General features: G+C 33.9%; 1 protein-coding gene across 1 annotated transcript in view; it reads right to left on the minus strand.

Moving 5' to 3' along the window:
- Positions 1-14,591, minus strand: part of LOC149785896 (uncharacterized) — a 277,180-nt gene extending 262,589 nt beyond the window's left edge. Inside the window, exon 1 of the mRNA XM_089976106.1 lies at positions 14,499-14,591. The gene's annotated coding sequence lies outside the window, so the exon portion shown is untranslated. The remainder of the gene's footprint in view (positions 1-14,498) is intronic.
- Positions 14,592-24,932: the final 10,341 nt, after the last annotated feature.

Raw genomic sequence — 24,932 nt, forward strand, 5'->3', positions numbered from 1 at the left:
AGACGGATAATAAACTATTACAGTATTAGTGTAAAAATGTTTTCTGAAAAATTGCATGACACTTTTTTGTCACATTAGTTACAAGAATAATAATTATAAATATACAACCGAGTCTGAAAAAATTGCATGGATGATTGGCATGACACTATTTTAAATTATCATTTTTAATATGACAGCTGATAATAGCACAGTTATGTTTAATTTTAATCCCTTTCAAAATGATTTGGGAAAAATGCACCAAAGACTTGATTATGTTTTCTGACAAAAGGAGTTGTACTCTGCTTGTAGAACAATGATTCTATCTCTAAAACACATAATCCATATGGGGATTTTTTAAAAATTAAACTTTACAAAGAAAGTTGACTTTTGATGTTTAAATAAAATGAAAAATGACCTCCAAAGTTATTGATGACATAAATTTGAACACTGCTTTCACTCTGAGTTTAAACCGGCATAAGATTTTTTTATTTGCAATTACTTCATATATAATTCAAATATTCATGAAATATAGGCAAACAAGGTACTATAAAAGACATTTTCCAAGCAAAAAGGCAACATCTGTAATCCTCATTTAAGCTTTGCAAAGCCACATCTGTCCAAGTGATCAAGTAAAAAGGCAACATCTGTAATCCTCATTTAAACTTGCAAAGCCACATCTGTCCAAGTGATCAAGTAAAAAAGCAACATCTGTAATCCTCATTTAAGCTTTGCAAAGCCACATCTGTCCAAGTGATCAAGTAAAAAGGCAACATCAGTAATCTTCATTTAAGCTTTGCAAAGCCACATCTGTCCAAGTGATCAAGTAAAAAGGCAACATCAGTAATCTTCATTTAAGCTTTGCAAAGCCACATCTGTCCTTTCAGCGATCAAAGTAAAACTGGAGGTCAATAGTTAAATTGTTCGTCAATAGCTGAATCAGGAGTGGTAAAAGATAAGTAAAAAATGCCAGCTTATGATAGTGTACCGTGGTTGATAAAAGATTTTTATTTATACACCTAAATTCTAACACCTGAAGACAAACTCTTCCCTCTATATTTCCTTTGGAGACAAATAGTTTCCCAGCTGCCAATAGATGGCAAGTTTATCTGTGGAGGAGGTATCTCTGAACTTCAATAGCTACTTCTCCAATGGATTTCTTTTCTTCAAATGCAATTGTAAATGAATTCTGCATCTTGACTTTGCTTGTCTTAAAAACACTGATAATGTCTGTGCTTTGTTAAAGCCTCCTTTGTTGATATGTTTATGAGACCACCCCCACCCCACCACATGCTGTTGTTGTTGTGATAGGGTTTAACGTCATATTTCAGCACAAGATAGGCTATACATGGCAGCCAATACAAATAGTGGAGGACGAACCCAGGAAAACCCCAGAAAGAACCACCTACCCACAAGAAGCTACAGGCAAGCTTTCTCACATACCCACACTGGCTGAGCCCAAGACTCGAACCCACACAGGTGAGATGGCAGTGATTCCTAATGGCGAGCTCTTTAGGCCACTCGGCCACCACCACCCATGTGTATTTCCTATTGCATTGGTTTTCAAGTAAGGTTAAGTAGATAGTTTGTGTTTTTTTGGGGTTGTTTTTATTTTTACAAAGCACTTCAAGTTCTTTGGGGAATTTTTATTTTTATTATTTTCATTTTTTGTATTTTTAGCCCGAAAAAAAAGTGCTAGGGCAGCTGAAACAGGGATGGTCAACCGACTGGGAATGGGGTTTTTTTTGCCTGATATGGCACTTCCGGTCTGTGATGATCAGAATCTGAGAGATAATTTTCTCATTAAAAAAAAATTGAGATAACTAAAGAACCCCACGTAATACTCGTAGCAGGTGCTTATCTACTTAGGATCTTAGAATAAATATGTGTACATAATTATTATAGTGCATTAAATCAGAAGAATAGGTTTATGAATAGTCTTAAAGATATGTAATAATAGAAAAGAACATCCATGTGTATAGATTGCTAGGCAGCAAGAAAATCTAAAAAACAATCAATCCAATTAATTACTGCTTCATTATACTTATGAAAAGCTATATTACTTTATCCATTTTCTTTAAGTACAGTATTTTATAATTTAAATAATTTTGTACTGGCCTGCCATATTATCATGTGTTTGTCCAAAATTTCATCTGCATTCTGCTTTTAGATACAAGGTAGTGATTTGTGACATCACATGATGGACACTTTTAAGCTATTTTATAGACCTTGCAAACCCTGACAGTATATGCCCTTCATTATGGGTGTAAATGAGTGCACCGTAACTTTTAAGCAATTTTATAGACCTTGCAAACTCTGATAGTATATGTCCTTCATTATGGGTGTAAATGTGTGCACCGTAACTTTTAAGCAATTTTATACACCTTGCAAACTCTGACAGTATACGCCCTTTATTATGGGTGTAAATGTGTGCACCGTAACTTTTAAGCAATTTTACAGACCTTGCAAACCCTGATAGTATACGCCCTTTATAATGGATGTAAATTTGTGCACCATATTAAAATGATTAATGTTCATGCGTGTCATATGATGATAGTAAATAGTACTTAAATTTGATTCCTTTTGTCCAATTGAAAATGAAATGTGGGGTCAATGATACCAATCTCATGCTCTATTTTACCTGTTGCACACAAATTTGCAAAAATGCAAGCATCAGTGATCTTTTAACTTAATAAAAAATGTGCTTACAAAATAAAATGACTATTATTTTTATTTTAAATACCAACATGCCAAAATACATTTTTTTCAGCGATAAACATGGGTATATGTACTTTTTTCCAAGTAATCAATTCCCATCACTAGTAAACGGCATGGAATATATTGCATATTATTTGAAAAGTTTGCATTTTCTTTTTAAATTTAGGGCTGAAATAAGTAAAGATGCAAATCCGCAATCACCAACACCACCAAAAATGGCTAAGACAATAGCAACAAAATAGACCAAAACAACAACACTAAAACAGATGAAGAAGGTAAAACAAGTCCAATGTAAGTGCAGCAATTTCAAACTTTCTAAAAACTTTTTTAAGCAACAAGCATTGTCATATCTTTAAGGGTTGATTACAGTACAATGAAATAAAATAAGATTGTAATTCTGAATAATTTTAATAATATCTTTAAAAGGATGCATCAGCATCTTATAATTTATTGAATACATTAGTTTGAACTTGTAAGCCATTGAGCCAGGAATAGAATATAATCTTGACTGTATTTGTTATCAACAATTTAGAATTATGGTCTCAAATTCAAAGAACAGTTCATTATAGAAATATAGCGTTTTAAGCTTTAATACCTTGTTTTCAGAACTAAAAGATTCCAAACATGATTTGTAAATTGAAAGCTGCCGATAACAGTTGTGTTATATGCATACTATTTGTTTCATTAATTCATCACATCTTAAATTTTCAACCAAAATATTTTTCTTTTACAGAACTGATCCAAAAGAAATGGCAGAATATCAAAGAGGTGATATTAAACAAGAAAATCAGTGAAGTGCTAAACCGTCAAGAAACCAGGATATAAATGGATGGATTTTCATAATTAAATGGAAAATTTGACACTAAAGGAACATTATGTTCATTCTTGATATTTGGACCTTTTTAAAATTTTATTTGTGTGTGTGTGTGTGTGATTTGGATTTTGAACGTAGCTTTAAAAAAATTCAGTCATATTGCTATGATATCTGCAGTGTGACAGTTTATAGTGATGTCTAGCACTGGGGCATTGGCCGCAGACATGTAGCATGATGTCCCACCCAGTCACATTATCCTGACACCAGGCCGACCAGTCCTAAAACTAACCTCTTAATGCTGAGCACCAAGTGAGGCAGCTGTTAGTACCATTTTTGTAAGTCTTTGGTATGACTCAGCCGGGGATCGAACCCATGACCTTCCGCTTCCGAAAATGTTTATTTGTATGTGTTGAACAGATTAAAAATAAACTGTATTTTTATATTCTATAATATTTGCTTCATGCAATTCTTGGTCTGATGTTTTATGCCAGGGAAGTGACCAAGGATTCCTCGGAAACCTCAGAGTATTGGTTACAAAAACCTTGGAAGCCTGAGGTCAACCTTGGATGTTTGAGAATAAAAACCTTGGACAGTGGTAAAAAAAAAAATTGGTCCTTGGAATATTACCTTTGAAGGTCAGCAACCAATACTCCCATGTTTTTCCTAGGAACATTTGTCTAAGGTTTCCAAGGAAACCTCGGAACATGTACAGCTGGGCAGCCTCCAAGAACTACTCACAGTTTCACCCTTAATGTACACACTCGCTTGGCATTACAAGGGGATATAATCTGTGCAAACAGTATGTATTTCTCATGGATCAGACTGTTAACACTAGGACCAGAAAAACTGTCCTGAATACCAAAGCTAATTAATTAATTGATGACTTTGAAATTCAGGACAATCCAGACAATTTCCAGACATACCAGTGCAGTGCTCACAAAGATTTTTTTTAAAGACACATACCCAGGGCTGGCAACTTCAAAAAACTCACAATAATATGTGAAATGGTGGTTTATACCGGACCTCTTTGCCTTAAATTGCTGCTATTTAAACTATTCAGGGGATAGTTTTACATCAGCTCCAGTCATGATTGTTTATCGTTTATACATGTTATATATACCAGATATGTAATGAAAGTTGGGGGGGGGGGGCTATTTTTGAAGATTACTCATTTACTGAAAATTGTGTTTTCTTGAAACATGATCATGTCATGCGATTTAGGAGTACCAAATCATATTTTTAGCATAGCACACATCCTTCAATTTTATCTAAATCAAATCTCAATTACACAAATGACAGTGGTGATCTGATTTAGATTGCTCAGTGTTAGGCCAGGTATGTGAACATCTTGAAAATACATTTACACATTTCATCAGTGCAAACAAAGTTTCCTCAATGGGCACCTCACTAAGAATAATAGCCTAACAGACAGACCCAATCTAAAATTAGAGGGGCCCCAAGCACTGCAGCGAATAACCATGGCATTTTGTGCATAATAGTTGATCAATGTCTGTGAATGTAACACAGAATATGTAACTGTAAATTAAAAAAACACTACTCTTTATTCAGAACATCTATGAAACCAGACAGAGGAAATGTATCAGTCAAATGATCAAAAAACTTCATTTTTGCTTACGCTGTTAAAAAGATAAGGCTGGAAGGTTTTACAAATTTTTGCATTTTCCATTCTATCCAGATCATGTTGGTACAGTTTTCTCAACAGACTTCAAGACCGAAAGTCATTTGACCACTGACCCCATAATCTCAAGCATCAAAATGAAACTCTCGAGTCATCCATTTTTGACAGCCATTAGTCAGTAGCTGGAATTGTTCATTATTTGTGGAGCAGACATCAATGATTTCTTGTCTCATGTCCGATCAAGAGAAATATTTGTACAAGTCTTTCTCTTTCTGATTATGTGCATATTAAACTGAAAATGGACTACATTATAACTTATATTTTAAACTTAGCAACATGATGTCATATATTTATGAACTGGATCAAACTATAGGCACTTTAAGCAGTTTTATCAAGGATGGACATCACAATTGCCAACTTTGATTTCTAAGTCATCTGTCAATCAACAGAACATTTTAGTTCATTATATCTCATTTTTCTCCTTTCAAACTTTGCATCAACCCTCTCTGCATGAAAGTTTTCAACTGCTGTACTTTGCGATTTAACAGGACACAAATACATTTAACAAAACAACTCTATCTTGTTATTCATTTGTAATTCAAAAGCACAAAATAAATTGCAGCATAATGTCGAATAAGTTCTTACTGAATGACACATTCATCAAAACACCGAAAATTGTATGTTTCATCAGCTGAAGCAAATTAATTATGAATGAAATACAATTAATTTTTATAGAAGTCCCAAAGTACAGTGTTCCAAATGAATTCCACATGTTTGATGTGCTGATGTACGAAGAGTGTTTATATACCACACTGACATAATACAGAATGTCTTTGAATAAATTCAACCAATAGTCTTTATATACCACACTGACATAATGCAGAATGTCTTTGAATAAATTCAACCAATAGTCTTTATATACCACATTGACATAATGCAGAATGTCTTTGAATAAATTCAACCAATAGTCTTTATATACCACACTGACATAATGCAGAATGTCTTTGAATAAATTCAACCAATAGTCTTTATATACCACATTAACATAATGCAGAAAGTCTTTGAATAAATTCAACCAATAGTCTTTATATACCACATTAACATAATACAGAATGTCTTTGAATAAATTCAACCAATAGTCTTTATATACCACACTGACATAATGCAGAAAGTCTTTGAATAAATTCAACCAATAGTCTTTATATACCACACTGACATAATGCAGAATGTCTTTGAATAAATTCAACCAATAGTCTTTATATACCACACTGACATAATGCAGAATGTCTTTGAATAAATTCAACCAATAGTCTTTATATACCACACTGACATAATGCAGAATGTCTTTGAATAAATTCAACCAATAGTCTTTATATACCACATTAACATAATGCAGAAAGTCTTTGAATAAATTCAACCAATAGTCTTTATATACCACATTAACATAATACAGAATGTCTTTGAATAAATTCAACCAATAGTCTTTATATACCACATTAACATAATGCAGAATGTCTTTGAATAAATTCAACCAATAGTCTTTATATACCACACTGACATAATGCAGAATGTCTTTGAATAAATTCAACCAATAGTCTTTATATACCACACTGACATAATGCAGAATGTCTTTGAATAAATTCAACCAATAGTCTTTATATACCACATTGACATAATGCAGAATGTCTTTGAATAAATTCAACCAATAGTCTTTATATACCACACTGACATAATGCAGAATGTCTTTGAATAAATTCAACCAATAGTCTTTATATACCACACTGACATAATGCAGAAAGTCTTTGAATAAATTCAACCAATAGTCTTTATATACCACATTAACATAATACAGAATGTCTTTGAATAAATTCAACCAATAGTCTTTATATACCACATTAACATAATGCAGAATGTCTTTGAATAAATTCAACCAATAGTCTTTATATACCACACTGACATAATGCAGAATGTCTTTGAATAAATTCAACCAATAGTCTTTATATACCACATTGACATAATGCAGAATGTCTTTGAATAAATTCAACCAATAGTCTTTATATACCACACTGACATAATGCAGAATGTCTTTGAATAAATTCAACCAATAGTCTTTATATACCACACTGACATAATGCAGAATGTCTTTGAATAAATTCAACCAATAGTCTTTATATACCACATTGACATAATGCAGAATGTCTTTGAATAAATTCAACCAATAGTCTTTATATACCACACTGACATAATGCAGAATGTCTTTGAATAAATTCAACCAATAGTCTTTATATACCACACTGACATAATGCAGAATGTCTTTGAATAAATTCAACCAATAGTCTTTATATACCACATTGACATAATGCAGAATGTCTTTGAATAAATTCAACCAATAGTCTTTATATACCACATTGACATAATGCAGAATGTCTTTGAATAAATTCAACCAATAGTCTTTATATACCACACTGACATAATGCAGAATGTCTTTGAATAAATTCAACCAATAGTCTTTATATACCACATTAACATAATGCAGAATGTCTTTGAATAAATTCAACCAATAGTCTTTATATACCACACTGACATAATGCAGAATGTCTTTGAATAAATTCAACCAATAGTCTTTATATACCACACTGACATAATGCAGAATGTCTTTGAATAAATTCAACCAATAGTCTTTATATACCACACTGACATAATGCAGAATGTCTTTGAATAAATTCAACCAATAGTCTTTATATACCACACTGACATAATGCAGAAAGTCTTTGAATAAATTCAACCAATAGTCTTTATATACCACACTGACATAACGCAGAATGTCTTTGAATAAATTCAACCAATAGTCTTTATATACCACATTGACATAATGCAGAATGTCTTTGAATAAATTCAACCAATAGTCTTTATATACCACACTGACATAATGCAGAATGTCTCTGAATAAATTCAACCAATAGTCTTTATATACCACACTGACATAATGCAGAAAGTATCTGAATAAATTCAACCAATAGTCTTTATATACCACACTGACATAATGCAGAATGTCTTTGAATAAATTCAACCAATAGTCTTTATATACCACACTGACATAATGCAGAATGTCTTTGAATAAATTCAACCAATAGTCTTTATATACCACATTAACATAATGCAGAATGTCTTTGAATAAATTCAACCAATAGTCTTTATATACCACACTGACATAACGCAGAATGTCTTTGAATAAATTCAACCAATAGTCTTTATATACCACATTAACATAATGCAGAATGTCTTTGAATAAATTCAACCAATAGTCTTTATATACCACACTGACATAATACAGAAAGTCTTTGAATAAATTCAACCAATAGTCTTTATATACCACACTGACATAATGCAGAAAGTCTTTGAATAAATTCAACCAATAGTCTTTATATACCACACTGACATAATGCAGAATGTCTTTGAATAAATTCAACCAATAGTCTTTATATACCACACTGACATAATGCAGAATGTCTTTGAATAAATTCATAATAATCTCAAAGTAGTGTATTAGTCCAAAAAGTCAATGAGCACTTTTTAATTCCAATAAATAATTTAAATAAATAAGTCCTCTCAAATTATATCTGTACACACCTGTAAATGATTTCACGGACTGAACTTTAGCCAAAAATGAATAACTGTTTACCTCATCCTACATAAAATAGTTTCACCTGATCTAATATATGCAATAAAATGCTCTGGATGTGGGTCATCAAATGTAAAATTGTATCAAATTGTAAATAAGTCAACTTCTAGAACATACAAGTTTGTAAAAAAAACAGTAACGTTAGGCCCTAGACTCAAATCGAAGTAAACATTTTTTTTTAACGACAGAAATCTGGTAGTCCAGATCTCTTCCTTGAATCATGGACAAGGGTCCAACACACATCATTATATAAATTAACACATCATTATATAAATTAACACATCATTATAGAAATATACACATCATTATATAAATTAACACATCACTATATAAATTAACACATTATTATATAAATGTACACATCATTATAGAAATATACACATTATTATATAAATTAACACATCATTATATAAATTAACACATCATTATAGAAATTAACACATTATTATATAAATTAACACATCATTATATAAATATACCCAGAAAAGCTAAGTATAATCATAATAAGAGCAACTGAAACTGTCAAGTAAGCAAATGATTGAAAGTCACATCTGACTGCTTGCTGTATCTGATATAAATCTGAAATTGCTACAGAAATATTCTGTACATACAACCAAAATGGACCCTTTTAACTAACTCTAACTCTGCACGAAATACCAGTAATGTTCATACACTTGTCAAATGCAAGATTTAACAAACAGGCAAGATTATACCCAAGAACTGTCCATCAGTAACAGTACAAGTTTGATTTATCGGACTATATTTGAGTTATCTGTTGCATCACCTATCATCCAGATTGCCTTGGATCTTTCTCAATCCATCTTAGAGATCAAGTATAGTCCAATTTGCCTCCAACCAAGTTAGCACAGCAGTGTTCAAGTTGTTGGTCAGAACAGTCATTAACACATTAACCTCTGGAAGATTTTGTCATTTTTGCCTGAAAATCGAGTAGGAAACACATTTTGAAAGCTATTTCTGAATAGGTCCGAAAACACCAAATCCCTGGTCATCTTTCAATAACATACTGCCTAGTTATGTTAGAAACATCGTTTTTCATTGGCTATTTGACTCGCACATGAGCAGAAGGGTAAAAGTTCTTTTTTTTTTGTTGTGCTAAATGGAGCCATTATTTTTGTATCAAGACCACTCTTTATTCCAAATGCCAATCTTATCCTACTTTTTGCAAAGGCTCATCTGTCTGTTTGCAGTTCATACCGGTTTGCCTTAGATCTGAGACAAAAAAGACTCAAATCCGGACATAAAATCGGATTCTGACCATGGGTGAATTTTGGGTAGAAAAGTCAGGTCCAAAAATTGAGGTATTTTTAATCTGTATTTTGTAGTGCAACTAGATATTCCGGATTATTTGGTATCATTGTAGAGCTACATCTGTCTACCTTTCTATAATACCACCCACTTTAGTGTATCATGCATGACCAAGACACTACAGAGCTCGGCAGTAGGCTACTACCCCATGCCCCATTAAGGTGGCGCTCTAGTTTCATATTTTGCAAATGGTTAGAATTCTAAAGAGAAAGAATTTCCCTGGCTTTCCTCACTGGTTATACTGGCTATTTAAAAAAGACCTTGTATATCTTAGGTGTAATTCAAAGAACCTTTAATTCCCTTTAATATGGGTTACGGAGTATACAGTTTGGCCTTACTCCAGATGTGCACCTTTCAAAAAAGTGCTAGCTCCATTTGGTCATTTTCACTTCCTGAACTTCAGAGGTAATTTGTATCAAAAAAAGCCAATAACTTTTTTTTACATTTTATATATTTGATAACTCATTCATTGCACTTTCGGAAGCTAGTATTGTCTAGTCTGGCAAAATTCATTTTCCCTATTTAATATCTGCTATGGATAGTGTACTTTAGACTAATTGAGGCTGATTTTTTAGCACAAGGGAGCAGTCATTTGAGTTAGGAGTGTGCTTAGATCATGTACAATTTCCAAAAGTACAATATCCAAAGAAATATCATCCATATTACATTAATGTACCATAGAGGTATGCCAACATTCTTTCCATTGTGCATGTTTTAAATGCAAACTTCACCTTACATGTCACTCTCTCAAAAGTACATAATAAGTGGTGAGCACCCCTTAAGTCATCGCTAGGGGTTAATGTTAATGGAAATTTGGCATTCATAAAAATAACACTGTAATGTATAGGTTATTCACTTTTTACTAAGGCTTCCACAATAAAACAACCTTGTTTCTAACCCCATGCATGCATCAGCAATTTAAAAATGAGGTCAATAATAGATGTATAGATAGGTGTTCTGTTCTGACATGGATTATTACTAAAAAGTGAGTGCTCTGAAGGATTTAACACCGTGGCGTACATGCCAACCCATGGTGAGGAAAAAGTGTAATCCAAGTGGACAAAAAGAAAATCAGAGCAGAAAAAGAGTAATAAAACAAAACATAACAAAATTCAATGAGCATCTGTACAAAATGACTTATTTACCCCTTCTGGCCTTTTAACATCAATTCCTGCTTCAAATTTTCATATATAAGGTAGCACTCTGAGCTTTAAAAATCAAAAGTCTCTCGTATTACATTTCAAAACACTTTGTACCAGCTGAGACTATAAATGTCAGAGATCTCGGAAACGCTTAATTACGCATATTTGGACACCAGTTTTTGATCTGGGATGCAGAAAATTACTGAGGCGGGAGTCCTCCATACACATGTAATAAATTAAAAGACTTGCCAGTCCTGCTTCAGCCGCCTGCTTTGTGGGAAAATGTGTTGATCAAATAGCTGTGCTGACATTTACAATGACAGAATTCAGTGGCTGAAAGACCCCTTGATGTACATACATGTTGCCATTATAAGAGTACATCAACAGAACATGATGCAATAGCTGGGCGGCAAGTTCAAAGGCTTTGACTGGCGGATGGGTGGAAAAATGTACTGATATTTACAGTGATTGAATTCAGAGTCAGAAAGACCCAGAGATGTACATGTGGTCATTTATAAAAGTACATCAAATAAACAACTTTAGCTTTCGTTATTGTGTTCATTTCTGAATGTATTGGAATAAGTTCTGCATGAGAATCAAATCATGCTGAAACTTAGACAAATGCCATTCGTAAATCTGGATAAGTATTTTGGGGTTAAACGGCAAACTTACGAAGATTATAACGAGATTCAGAAGAGTGCTAAAGCTGCTAGAATTGATAGTTCGAATAGGACAGTTGCTAAGTGTAAGAAAGTGTGTGATGCCTAGCTTAGTGTTTGATATAAGTCCTTACTTGGTTTGACAAAATTCAGTATCACTCTGACGGACGAACAAGAGCTATTTAAGAGGTACATTGACTGACCTTACTTTTTCTTAAAATGCCCCTCACCTTAGCCAGGTTAGTTCTATGTTGTAGCAAAATGTATTCATCAATACACCAGTAGCTAGGCCTAGTTTTGATATCAATTACGTTGACAAACTCTTGCCCATTCACAAGCATATGTTTTGATAGCTGACTGACCATCAACCCTTTTCTGAGTAAGGTAGCAACTATAAATTTCCTGCATGATATCCTTTGATGATAAAACATACAAACATGTGTCTTAAGATCAGAATGGATGATCTGGATACATATTAACTGCCTCTTGTACACTATTTCGTCATAAAATTAGTTTGAAACTGTAAGGGAGCCAGTAGGCCTAACGGGAAATAATGGCAGACTTAGCTAAGTCTGGGATGTACCAGTTTATTAGATTGTCTGTTTTCATAAATCATCAGCAAATATTTTCATAAAAATATACAAATCATTGAAAGCAAAGCCAAGGTATTATTTTATTAAAAGAGTTAACTTTAAAATGCAAATTATGTAGGTCAGAAACGTATGCTACAATGCTATGTTGTGGAATTCGCGAGATGCGCTTTAAGGTCTAAGCTGTTTTCCAACTTGACACGTATTTGCGAAAATACAGGGAAAAAAAACAGCAAATCAGATACTATTTAACCACTGCCTAAAATTACTACAAGGACGTAGACAAATAAATAAACCATAAATTTGCATCCAATCAATGGACTGTTGTAATGAAGCTCTATTAAAGTGAGTGATTACATTACGAAAACCTCTCCATCTAAAAATAGATGCACTCATGTCTGTGTTGATTCTTTAGGAAAGAAGGGACTGCAACTTTTGATGGTGGGACTCCTGGACTCCTAGTTTTAAAATCCTAGCGAGACCTCTGAATGTTTTGCACACCAGTAGAGAACCAAGTGCTGGGTTACAGAACCTGGATCTGAATTCAGTTTTATTTTCTTTAACAATACTGAACAATCTCTCACAGACAGCATTAGAATCATAAGGAACCAATATTCCTTTCATAATCTGACAAAGTCTCTTACACAGACTAGGTACAACATTTTGTCATCATAATCACTACTCCTGTCAGTTGCAATGCAAATTGCCCAATTTACATGGCTTCTGCAATTTTAAGCCAATTTTTTTCTGCTAAACACCTAACAATATTAGATGATTTTGTTCTTGCAGATGCATATTTTCTGCAATTCTGTAATCAGGAAACATCCATTTGAAAAAAGGACCAACGTAGTCTTCTAATGCTTTAGTCCAGACAAAAGGGGAAAACTACTTGTTGGTCTTGCTGGTCAATGGCTATCCTTGCAGCTACCCAATTCTACTAGATTATTCTCAGACCTTCAGTTTGTTTTGTATACCTCATATCAACAAAGAATCATGGATATACAAAATGCACAAAGCACACAACTTTTTTAATTTTTTCATGGATTTAAAAGAGCGTCCCAAACACTATCTCAATATTTCTGTACATTTTGGATTTAAATCTCTTAGAACACATGTATACAAGACTTCCTCACATTTATTTGTTCAATTGGTTTTATAAATATTAAAACCAGCCATTGCAAATACTGGACGCAGATGACACAACTTTTAATGAAATAAATTATTATAGAAACGAGAAATGGATAACAAGACGTCGGATGTTTGTTTACTTCAGGGGTTCCCATTTGCATTGAAACGCCAATAATCCAACTTTATTGGGGATCCCTTGAGGACACTCAGGTTGGAAATTACAAATCAATGAAAGAAATTACTAAGCTTTGCGCATTTTTTAAATCCTTGATGCTTTTTGTCTTCAAAATCGGATGCGGGGGGAGGGACAAACATACGCGAGGATATGCTAATGGTGCATGATTGCAGCAGATTCCTACTTTACAACTGGGGACCCCAAGATATTTGTTATCTAACACTGGTTTTAAACGGTCAGTGGCAACTCGGACTATGACACCGAGTGAAATTAAGCTTGTAAATTTATGTTTCCTGTCTCCATAATAAACGAATATAAAAATAAATATAATCACACTATGGTAAAAATTCCATCATATGTAACACACGGTATACGATAAGGTGATTTAATAGGATTTAAAAGCGAGTTTTAAAACCCCACACAAAGTATCGATATACGAGACCAAGCATTTAAATAGGACGACCGCGGGGTGGGGGTGAAATTGTTGAATTGGTTTTCGTAACCCAGCATAAGCTTGCAATCATTTCATGAAGTTTGGCGTTGTTTGATTTAAGATCATCTGGCTCCAGTGTTGACAGTTAAGACTTTAAACTATTTCAACATCTACTCCATTATATGGCATATCATAAACGATTCAGTAACAACTTACCAGTTCAATCAAATGGATTTCCTTGAGTTGTTCCTTTTTCATTTATCCTGAAATATTGCATGTGATATTGCATATCGTCGAACAATTTTTAACTGTCTTTACTTGCGCGCCATGCGTTTCACAATGACAGCAATAATTGATGACGTTTACGTACCAATACGACAGTTCGGCCGACAGCAGGTGCCCTGCTTGAGTTCGGCGAATTCAGTTACATCATCGACCTTTGAAAATAAAAAGAAAATTAAATAAAGTTAAAGAAACAATTAAATATACGGAATGTTAGTAAGCAAACCTATGCAACATGTTAAAGAATCGCTGAATAATAATCAGTTTATTATATTTTGCTTAGAGAGAACTGGTGACTGCCTGCAATTTAAAATCGAACACGTGATAATTATTCGGAAGTATTATATTACCAGTTGACATAATACGAAGTGTACGCTGTATCATTTGAATGACATGAGAAAATACGTGGAGAAAAAAAATAAAATTGTCACATATTTAAACTGATACTAACATAAAGGTATATAACCCTCAATTTAAAATAGTTAAGTGACAAAGTTTTATATTTATTAGTTCGTAGTTTGTTTGTTTGTTTGTTTGTTGTTGTTGTTTTTGTTTTTTTTAAATCAATCAGGTGAAGTAAATTTTTAACACATCATTGGTTGGTCTATTATGTGTAAGCAACCACCAAAAAAAAAGCAAAATGTTTTCACACACACACACACACGCAAGCACGCGCGCGCGAATGTTTGTACTTTTTGTTCATCTCTAACTGAATTTCTCCGTCTTTCACGAAGTTATGCTCTTATACCTGTGTATACCTATAACATCGTTCACCTCAACTGACCTGCATGCAATGTTACAGACAGTACAATGGTTTGTGTCAAATTCAACTATATACTGGTTACGGTATTTTGATTTCAAAAGTACATTCACTTTGCATTCATAATCAATTTCAGCTGAATTTACACGTATTTATTTGTACATCCAAATAATAATAAAAAATGACTTTACTGCACAAAATTATTATGAATATGCAGCATAAATCACCTGTGTTAGTAACCATTACTAATGTGGGTATGTGAGAAAGCTTGCCAGTAGCTTCTCGTGGGTCGGTGGTTCTTCCCGTTTTTTTTCCCGGGTTCTTCCTCCACCATTAATACTGGCCGCCATACATAGCCTATAGTGTGCTGAACAATGGCGTTAAACCCAGCAACAACAACAATAACAACAGTAACCATTACACACAGAAATACGGTTAGAGGTCAGAATCGGCTAATTCAGGTCACAATTGGCTGTTGAAAGAAGTGCAATTAACAACAAAAGACAGAGGTTATAATTTGCTGTTATAAATGTAGGCCACAGCGACAGTAGCATACTAACAGAGGAGCGGACGGGGGTGTCCAAAGGTCTTGAGGCACCAAAACCCTTTGGACCATCATCGTCGCCCCGGGCGCCATTACCCTTAGTGCACAGGGAAGAAGTTATATTTTTTTTTTAAATTAAAAGATAAAAATATGAGTATTTGTATGATCCACTTGGGGTCATAATAATACAGGCGTCCGTAGAGCCGCTCTGCGCTATAGCCACTAAATAAACGGTTTTGAAAAACATCGGAACTTGTGAAAATTTATGCTGGAGCTCTTTGGGGACAAATGGTAAGTATATAGGCCATAGGTAAACATGGGAATGGTATTATAGAGCCAAAGGTGTTAATAAAGGTAAACGTCTTAATGGGCACCAAAACGTTTATAGGGACAAGTTAAAATTTAATCGTAATTGTTTCATTGTTATGGGTCGTTTCCATGTTTAACAATTTCTGGGACGAGCGCAAAATGTAATGTTAAAATCTGTAGATGCTATCCAACACACACCTTTTTGAGAATTATTCAGAACTCTCATTTTGATTACAACCCAAATACACTTTACATCTAGCACCCGCCTTTTCATTACAGTCCAGCACTCTACATATACAATCCAGCACCCACTTTTTGATACTATTCAACATACAAGGCATATACAATCCGGCACCGGTTTGTTTATTATTATCCAAAACTTATAAGGGATTACGGGAATTTAACATGGGGGGGGGGGAAGAGTCTGAAGTGTATAGCTTCAACAAGTCGAAAGTTTATGAGGGTCTAAGAGAATTTAAAATTGGAATAGCCATTTATTATCCAACACCCCAAAAACACTGTCCAAAATGTCTTATATGTGCCAACAAATAAATCTACGACTATTATCAAAAGAAAAATGTATGATGCAAAAGAAGGAACGAAATCACACAAACATACTATCCAACACGCCACCTATATTATCCAACTCCACATAAACACTATCCAAAACGTCTTGTATAGTGTCGTATCCAAAAATCTACACTTACAGCAAAAGACAAGAGAACGAATAAAATGATACTATCCAACACACCACATCTACTATTATCCTAAACGTATTCTGTAGTGTCTAAAAATCAAAACAGACTATCAGAGAAAATAGTATGATATAAAACAAGGCATGCAATCACAAAACATACTATCCAATACACCACATATACTATCCATCACTCCCCAACACTATCCAAAATATCTTATATAGTGTTAAAAACCCACACCTACTGTCAGAAGAAAAGTGAATGTTGTAAAAGAAGGAGATTAAAGCACACAACTTACGATCCAAAATCACTTATACTATCAAAATTTCTACTCTTTTCCTACCCAACATCAATATTTTATATACTATCCAACAACTAATGTTCTATTACTATCCAGCACGCTGTGGGTGTGTTCAAGACCCCCACCCCCAATGTTCTATTACTATCCAGCACGCTGTGGGTGTGTTCAAGACCCCCACCCTCAATATTTACTAACAAAAGCGTGGGGCATCCGTAAAATAAACATTTTTTTTTATAAACCCAATCAACCATAGAAAGAGTTCAAATGTTCCTTTCTCATCCGTTTCTAGTATGTTGTATCCATTTTTCTTCATTTGTACAGAAGTATGATAGAGTATGATATCTAGTTTGTTCTCGAGGATCAGTTTCTTTCTATACACTAATCCACACGCTTTAGCGATCGTAGGAGCTCCCTTCAAATGATCGATACCTCCATGATTGTAGAAATTGTCCAAAACAACGGTATAAAATGTCCACATCGGATCGGCAATCCTTCATAATGTTTTCCTGAAAGTCGAACGGGTTTTAAGAGTGAGTTTGGTACCAATACTAAATGCTTCTTGTTATTCTGTGTGAATGCCGTTTGGGTCGTAATAATGAACACTAGGCAAATGCGGCAGTACAACATGTTGATTATCTTCTGTATTTAAAAGTGTGGAAAAATACTTTTGGACATTTCTGTCATTTCAAACGTTTTAGTCATTCTACTCAAAGTAATGTATAGGCATTCTACTCAAAGTAATGTCCAGGCATTCTACTCAAAGTAATTTCCAGGCATTCTATTCAAAGTAATGTCTAGGCATTCTACTCAAAGTAATGTCCTGATAACTCATAGAATTTTTAAACTGTAATTGTATCACCTTCATGTAGATTAGATTGGCTCCGTTCATGGTGACTGAGACATTCAGAGCCTTGTTCTGAATAATACTTCAGAAGAAAATGTCCGTCGCATGCCAAGAATGCTGAGCCATTACTGTAGCATAGCAAGGGTTGTCCCCGTAACTCTAGAGGTCCTCTTCGCTCCAAGTGTTGCGAAAGAGTCTATGATCCATTCGGCAAAATCGAGAAGGGTGCGGTGTCATCGAAACTTTTTCCACGTCTTTCTGGAATCTTTTTACAATTGGGATAAGAAAAGAATATATAGATTCTTGTATGCACTTCTCGCGAGCTCGAAAAGTCACGCAGAAAGTAGACATCTCAATTCTGGCCTCTTTCGTACATTCAAAATCAAAAAAGATAAATCCACTTGTTTATTTTTCTTCTTGTTCTGGTCTTCCTTCAAGTCTTCCTCCAGTTCATTCTCGTATTTTTAATAAAGCATTGATGATCAAATTCCACGATTTGGCCACAGTCAGTATCTTTTTTTCCTGGACAAACGTATGCCTAAAAGTTATTAGCTCGAAAAAGATGTCCACGGGTGGAGCACGATCTCAATAAATTCTCAAGCAGTTTTCTGCTATTGTTCAACTTATTTCATTCGATGCTATTCGAACACTTAGGACTGACACAGATTCGCTTGCAAAATAAAGCAATGCTTATGCTTGTTTCCGTCGGGAAGGCATGCTCTGTACGTTAAGCAGCCTCGGCATCTCTCTCCACAGTAAATGTGTTGGTCATGGCTGCAAAATCATTGGTCAAATGTTTCGTAATAATAATTGTATCCGAGAAACCCTGTTTAGCGGTATCGAAATGTTCTTGATGACGATACAAGTGAATACATTATCCTTCTGGGAAATTGGGTCATCGAAACACCACAACTTCCCGGACCACGTGAGGGCATACTTTTAACGGTTAGCAGGGACTAAAGAAGTCTTGAAGATTTTGCATTTAAAAAATTACACACACGATCTCTTTAGATATATCTGCCATCTGTAACACGAATTTTCCTTTTCTTCGCTGTGTGTTTCGGCCCGTTTTTCAAATGCTCTCCCGTCCAGTTTTTCATTCTGCAGTTTCGTTCTTGTCAGCATACGTTCGCCCTACGATGACGGCACGGACTAAGCACACATGGACTTCAGAGTTGTCGATTTGGACGAGGCTACATTTCGAAATGCGAATATCGTCCACCATAATACTTTTCTGAGTCCGCTGCTTTTAGGAGGTGAAACGCGGGTGATGTGTGGTTTTACAATTTGTCATATTAAACTCGTCAATGGATTTCGGAAGTGTTGACTTTTTCGATGACTTTGGAGGGTGTTAGCGCTGCAATCATTGTCTGGAAAAAAATATATTCGTCTTAAGAGTGACCAAGAAAAAGGAGAACAAACAGGAGAAGAAGCGAGGGAGAAGACGAGAAGTATTCAGAAACAGAAGAAGAACCCATCTTCGTCAATAAATGCAAGAAATCAATAAACGGCAGAAGAGGAAGAACCTGTGTCGGATAAGAAATTCAACACAAGGTATAAACGGTAACAATGTAAACATTTGTGATATGCTATAAAATTTGAATCGTCATTCAAAAAAGAGAATATACCAGATAAAACACAAGTGGCTCCTTTTCGTTATACTTTTAACACTATATAACAGATATGAAACACACACGCAAACAAGCACACCACTCAGTCATGGAGAAAAGGAATTTTGGATACTGTGTATGGGGTGTTGGATAGTGTAGGTGAATTGTTGGATAGTACGCTTGTGTGATTTCATCCCTTCTACATCATATCCCTTTCGTCTGATAGTAAGTGTACGTTTTTAGACACTACACAAGACGTTTTGGTCTGTATGTGTGGGGTACTGGATACTAGATAGCTATTCTCATGTCAAAAGCTCGTAGTTTCCCATAATTTTTCGACACTTTGAAACCATACACCTTCAAATCTTTCTTCCCCAGTTCAATTCCCGTAGATACTTATACATTCTGAATACTAATAAAAAAGTAGGTGCTATATTGTATATGTGGTGTGCTGGGATTGTAATCAAAAGTGGGTGTTGGATTGTATATGTGGTATGCTGAAAGTTAATATAAAGTGGGTGCTGGATTGTATATGTGGTATGCTGAAATTTTAATACAAAGTTGGTACTGGATTGTATATGTGGTATGCTAGGTTGTAATAAAAAAAGCAGTTGCTGAATAGTACTCAAAACGCGTATGTTGGATAATATCTCAAAACGTGTGTGTTGGATAGTATCTCAGAATGTTAGCATAACTTTTTTAAAATGGAAACGGTCTATAACAATTAAAAAGTTACGATTACACTTTTCCTTGTTCCTAACAATACTCTGGTCGCCCTAAACACTTTTATTCCTAAAAACACCTTTGTCTCCCTAAACACTTTTGTTCCTATAAATACTTTTGTTCCCATAAACGCTTATTTTGTCCCTATAATACCATTCCCATATTAAACTTATGGACAATAAAACACAGGATTTCCCATACGTACTTATTGTGGAGTATATTGAGGTCAACTCTAACAATGTTAGTATATAACCCCAAACTGAGGTCAGACATAAACAATTTTGTCCCTAGAAACACCTTTGTCCTGAAAACACCATTTTCATGCAAAACTTATATAATTACCATTTGTCCTCCAAGAGGCTCCCTTATGCTTACCTACGGGTGCCAATATACTTATGATCTGTCCCTCACCCCTCTCCCAAAAAAGGGCTCACACAACTACTTATATTTCATTAATAACAACGATATGAGACTTTTTATGCTTTGGGTTTTGAACACACGCACAAATTGAAAAACTTTTTTATATTAAATTTTTGGTTTAAAATTGGAATCTTTACTTGGGAATGCACTTCATATCACCCTAAAGTGAGCTGCAACTATATCAACGGAAGTGTACTTGTACTTCCAAGGGAAGTGTACTTGTACTTCCAAGGGACTATGCATGCTGTTTATGCTAGTAAAATGTTGATCTTTCATGGCTTTATTTTAAATCGTGCTCCTATCAACTTAATATGACTTTGAATTTTGAGATTGAACATAAAAAATTCTTGATGCAAAACAGTCACCTTAGGTCACGTGCACACGTTTTAATTTTTGCATGCGATTCTAAGTAAACATTCAGGGCTGTCTTTTTCATTCTGCATATAACCGCAGCTTAAAATTTTCCCATATTTTTATGGAAAACAAAATTAATAACATTTTCATCTTTATGAAATATAAAGTTTAAGAATTTAACTTTTCAAGCTGCAGATGAAAAACTTCTATATGGAAAAATGTAAACTCGGTTACCATGTTTAAGTTAAAATTCTATATGGAAAAGGTAAACTCGGTTACCATGTTTAAGTTAAAATTCCATATGGAAAATGTAAACTCGGTTACCATGTTTAAGTTAAAATTCTATATGGAAAATGTAAACTCGGTTACCATGTTTAAGTTAAAATTCCATATGGAAAATGTAAACTCGGTTACCATGTTTAAGTTAAAATTCTATATGGAAAATGTAAACTCGGTTACCATGTTTAAGTTAAAATTCCATATGGAAAATGTAAACTCGGTTACCATGTTTAAGTTAAAATTCCATATGGAAAATGTAAACTCGGTTACCATGTTTAAGTTAAAATTCCATATGGAAAATGTAAACTCGGTTACCATGTTTAAGTTAAAATTCCATATGGAAAATGTAAACTCGGTTACCATGTTTAAGTTAAAATTCTATATGGAAAATGTAAACTCGGTTACCATGTTTAAGTTAAAATTCCATATGGAAAATGTAAACTCGGTTACCATGTTTAAGTTAAAATTCCATATGGAAAAATGTAAACTCGGTTACCATGTTTAAGTTAAAATTCTATATGGAAAATGTAAACTCGGTTACCATGTTTAAGTTAAAATTCCATATGGAAAATGTAAACTCGGTTACCATGTTTAAGTTAAAATTCTATATGGAAAATGTAAACTCGGTTACCATGTTTAAGTTAAAATTCTATATGGAAAATGTAAACTCGGTTACCATGTTTAAGTTAAAATTCTATATGGAAAATGTAAACTCGGTTACCATGTTTAAGTTAAAATTCCATATGGAAAATGTAAACTCGGTTACCATGTTTAAGTTAAAATTCCATATGGAAAATGTAAACTCGGTTACCATGTTTAAGTTAAAATTCCATATGGAAAAATGTAAACTCGGTTACCATGTTTAAGTTAAAATTCTATATGGAAAATGTAAACTCGGTTACCATGTTTAAGTTAAAATTCCATATGGAAAATGTAAACTCGGTTACCATGTTTAAGTTAAAATTCCATATGGAAAATGTAAACTCGGTTACCATGTTTAAGTTAAAATTCTATATGGAAAATGTAAACTCGGTTACCATGTTTAAGTTAAAATTCCATATGGAAAATGTAAACTCGGTTACCATGTTTAAGTTAAAATTCTATATGGAAAATGTAAACTCGGTTACCATGTTTAAGTTAAAATTCTATATGGAAAATGTAAACTCGGTTACCATGTTTAAGTTAAAATTCCATATGGAAAATGTAAACTCGGTTACCATGTTTAAGTTAAAATTCCATATGGAAAATGTAAACTCGGTTACCATGTTTAAGTTAAAATTCCATATGGAAAATGTAAACTCGGTTACCATGTTTAAGTTAAAATTCTATATGGAAAATGTAAACTCGGTTACCATGTTTAAGTTAAAATTCCATATGGAAAATGTAAACTCGGTTACCATGTTTAAGTTAAAATTCCATATGGAAAATGTAAACTCGGTTACCATGTTTAAGTTAAAATTCCATATGGAAAATGTAAACTCGGTTACCATGTTTAAGTTAAAATTGTTTAGGTTTGACATACTTTAAACCCCCTCACCCCAAAAAGATCTTCAAATCAGTCTGGAAATTTCAAACTATTACACAGATTAATTGTTTAATAGTTAATAATTATGAACTAACATAAAGAAGAATATAATTTTTTTTCCATGTTAAGATACAAATCCTTAATGAGTACTAGAAATTAAAAAATATAATGTTTTTTTTTTCTGACAAAAAGATGTCATTTTATAAGTTAGTGAGGTGGTAATGAAACACTAACAGAAACTGAAAAAAATGCTAATTCATGTGTATATTGTATAATGTATATCCAGTTACTTTGGTCCCCATGTCCCCCAAATGTGGAGGACACAGAAATTTAAATTGGAAAAATAACTGTTTGCATTAGAAGTAACAGTAAAATAAATGTGTTCACAAGGGAAACACAAGGGTCAAGATATTGGGGACATGAGGCCAACAATTGTAAGAAGTCCGTAAAAATAATTACTAAGTGTTTCTTTTCCGAGGGGAAAGAATATTTCTCATCGCACTATATTGATTCTGTTCATACGAGAAGATTAAAAATGCCAAATTCCTCCAAAAATGTAACTAATTTAATGGACAATATTTTAAGGAAACAAAATCGGAGAACTAGGAACTTTGTTTCGTTATTGGCATCCGAATTTAATGCCAACTGAAATATGTCATTTATATTCTCAGCATTTTAATTTGTTGCAAACATTATTCAAACAAAAAAGACAGCACGAGCTAGCATAAAATGTGGCACAGCATTTCTCACCTTTTGCCTTGTACAGGTGATGATCTTGCCGTGTACAAATGATGATCATGCCGTGTACAAGTGATGATCTTGCCGTGTACAAGTGATGATCATGCCGTGTACAAGTGATGATATTGCCTTGTACAAGTGATGATATTGCCGTGTACAAATTATGATCTTGCCTTGTACAAGTGATGATCTTGATAAGCGTTTTAATGCTAGTTTTCTTTCTTTTTTTTTTAAAGTTATGACAGTGATGTTTGATCAGCTGTCCATACTCGTTCATTTGAGTTTATAACAGACATTCAATAACTCATGTACCCGATTCCCATCAAGTTAATATTATCCCGATGTTAAAGAGAGTGATAAAATTCCATTATTTACAATTTCTTTCTGCGAAAAGAGTCACATATCAAAGGGAAATAACTTTAGCAGCAGTAAAATTTCATAGGTACCATTACTTCTCCTCCCGAGTAGATCAATTAATGAACTTTTAATCATTTACATTTTCCCCCGAGAAAGCTATAATGCAATTGCTTAAACAAAAACAAAATATAGCAAAGCAAGAAATTAAATTATGTAATAGGCCATATAATTAATATTATCTTTTCCTCATGTCCTTGGAAACTGTAGAGGCTGGAAACAACAAACGGATTCATCTGAACACCAACAGAGTGAACGGAAAAGAAACATGAACACTGCGAAGCAAGATAGACGAAAACAGAGTTACACGAGACACGAGAAGAGCGAAGTGTTGACGGGAAACAACGAGAGAGAGAAGCAGAGGCAGACATTAATACTGTACACCTAGCTAACAGAGGAAGACAACTCTGAGTAGAGATAGAGTCGACCATGTTGTTTTTACCAAATTTAAGATAAACCAAGTCCGGAAATAAATCCCATGCACGATAGTTTCTGATTTAAATGAAAGACATGGGTTAATTGGAGTCCTTTAATTGAGACGGATAAATCATGAAACTGTTGCCTTCCATGCACAGAGACCCGTATGGGCAACTGAACTGTGGCTGTTAATAAAACAAAACCTCGTGGTGAATAATGACGACACATTCTTGGAAAACGAGAATATAAATCACGAATTAATGTTTTCAACATTTCGTCAGCGTTAAAGATCATCTCTTCAAGTTTGTATAAACCAAAACCAGAAAGATTAATTAATAAATGACTTCAATTACGTCCGAATATAGAACAGTTTACATCCAAGCTGTAAAAGAACATGTTTGCTGTGTTTTCAGTCTTTGAATCGTAATCACTAAA

This window comes from Sinohyriopsis cumingii, chromosome 12, assembly GCF_028554795.1.
Source record: "Sinohyriopsis cumingii isolate HCF-2022 chromosome 12, ASM2855479v2, whole genome shotgun sequence".
Classification (NCBI taxonomy): domain Eukaryota; kingdom Metazoa; phylum Mollusca; class Bivalvia; order Unionida; family Unionidae; genus Sinohyriopsis; species Sinohyriopsis cumingii.